The 2,508-nt window shown below is 39.0% G+C and overlaps 1 pseudogene; it reads right to left on the bottom strand.

Annotated features, from left to right (window-relative positions):
• Window positions 1–1,805: 1,805 nt before the first annotated feature.
• Window positions 1,806–2,508, bottom strand: LOC136322655 (small ribosomal subunit protein eS1 pseudogene; annotated as a pseudogene).

Genomic DNA, 2,508 nt, shown 5'->3' on the forward strand with positions numbered 1-2,508 from the left:
TTGCAACAGTACAGGTAATAACAAGTGTTGGAGAGGCTGTGGAGAAAAAGAAACCCTGGTTCACAGCTGGTGAGAATGCAAATTAGTACAATCATTACTAAGAAAGTATGGTGGTTCCTCAAAAAATTAAGAATTGAATTACCATATGACCCAGCAATCCCTCTACTGGGATATCTTACCCCCAAACATGAAAACATTGGTACATAAAGACACATGCACCCCCATGTTCATCACAGCATTATTCACAGTGGCCAAGACATGGAAACAAAGATGTGGTACATATATACAATGGAATACTACTCAGCCATAAAAAATGATGACAGTGAAATTTATGACAACATGGATGGATCTTGAGAACATTATACTGTACTGAGTGAAATAAGTAAATATGAAAAAGCTAAGAACTGAATAATCTCACATATAGGTGAGATATAAAACTTAGACTCATGGACTAGATAAAAGTGAAGTGGTTACCAGGGGGAGGAGGAAATTGGGGAGGGGGATGAGAGAGAGGGTGGAGGCAAGGTGTAAAAAAGGAACAAATATAAGGTGATGGAAAATGATTTGACTTTGGGTGTTAGGTATACAACATAATCAACAGTTCAAATGCTATAGAAATGTTTACCTGAAACCTATGTACTCTTATTGATCAATGTTACCCTGTTAAATTTAATTTTCTAAATAAAATGTTTAATAAAAGAAACCATGTTAACACAATGAATTAATTTTTTAAATAAATAAAAGAAATTAATCCATAATGGCATATTTCCATGGTCTTGTGGGGGGCAGGATAATTGAATGTTTATAGGATAGTTGGATGATGAATTGATTGATTTCTTAAAAAAACTTTTTCTCTTTTTACAAAAGGATTAAACATTCAATGTACAATAGTTAGAGAAAATAGAGAAGCAAAAAAGAAGACAGTGAAAGTCTATTGTGAACTTGCTACTCAGGGAGGGCTGCTTGAGACTGAATGCACTGTTGATGTTCCTTATTATTTTTTTGGAGAGACAGAGATAAAGGAACAGCAGAAGGCCTGACCAGGCGGTGGTGCAGTGGATGGAGCGTCGGACTGGGATGCGGAGGATCCAGGTTCGAGACCCCGGGGTTGCCAGTTTGGGCGCGGGCTCACCTGGCTTGAGCAAAAAAAAAAAAAAAAAAAAAAAAAAAGAAAGCTCGCCGGCTTGAACCCAAGGTCGCTAGCTGGAGCAAGGGGTTATTCGGTCTGCTGAAGGCCCATGGTCAGGGCACATATGGGAAAGCAATCAATGAACGACTAGGGTGTCGCAATGCGCAACGAAAAACTAATGATTGATGCTTCTCATCTCTCTATTCCTGTCTGTCTGTCCCTGTCTGTCCCTCACTCTGACTCTATCTCTGTAAAAAAAGAAACAGCAGACAGTAAGGGAGAGAGATGAGAAGCATCAACTGGTAGTTGCGGCACTTTCATTGTTCATTGATTGCTTCTCATATGTGCCTTAACTGTGGGGCGGGGGCTCCAGCCAAGCCAGTGACCCCTTGCTCAAGCCAGTGACCTTGGGCTCGACCTTTGAGCTAAAGCCAGTCCATGGGGTCATTCCTATGATTCCACGCTCAAGCCAGCGACCCTACAATCAGGCTGGTGAGCCTGCACTCAAGCCGGTGACCTCGGTTCTTAGCATCCCAGGTCCACGCTTTATCCACTGTGCCACCACCTGGTCAGGCCACTGTTGCTTTTAGTTGACAGCATTTGTCTATTGTTTTTATATCTTTAAATATATAATACAAATAAGACTTTTTACTTGTTACCATTAAAAGCTTGACTTTTAAACAAATTCTTGTAGTGGTGGCTCACATTTATCAGCTCATTCAAATTTAGCACCTGTCTCATACCCAGCAGTTTTTCCAGCACTACTATCTTCATCATAAAGCTCGCTGAGTGTTCCCAGTTCAAACTTAGGCTTTCTCAGCTTCTTTTTCTTTTTCTTTTTGTAACAAAGACACCATGCAGTGGATAAACAGATTGGCAAGCCTTTTTTATGGCTTTTCTAATGCTTTCTGCAATTGATTGATTTATTTGCAATCAATTTAATAATCATTTTTTTCAAATCATTTGTACCTTTCAGGTCATGATTTCCATACTAGTCTTCAGGATTTTGTGGACCTGTAGGTGCTTAGCATAAGATAAGAGGTCTTCTGAATTTGATGACTATTGTGTTTCTTAGTAAAACCAACCCAGAATAGACCAAGCAAATAACCTCTGCTAGTCTTGACAACATGAGTTTCAATTATGGTCTGTCATTTTTTTGACCAGTGAGCACATTTGTCATAGCTAAGATCTATGCTGTGAAAGTTAGGTGTTTTTTTCCCTGTACATTCTCAGTAATGAAATTAAATTTTTTAAATGCATTTCGTTTATATCTAGTGTTTTCACATCATCAATCTTCCATAGAAAATGGATTGACCACTTTCTTCTTAGCAACTTTTTTTGCCATCTTTCATAAAGTGCTTGTTCTTGCTGACTGCCAT

The sequence above is a fragment of the Saccopteryx bilineata genome, chromosome 2 (assembly GCF_036850765.1).
Source record: "Saccopteryx bilineata isolate mSacBil1 chromosome 2, mSacBil1_pri_phased_curated, whole genome shotgun sequence".
Taxonomy (NCBI): Eukaryota; Metazoa; Chordata; class Mammalia; order Chiroptera; family Emballonuridae; genus Saccopteryx; species Saccopteryx bilineata.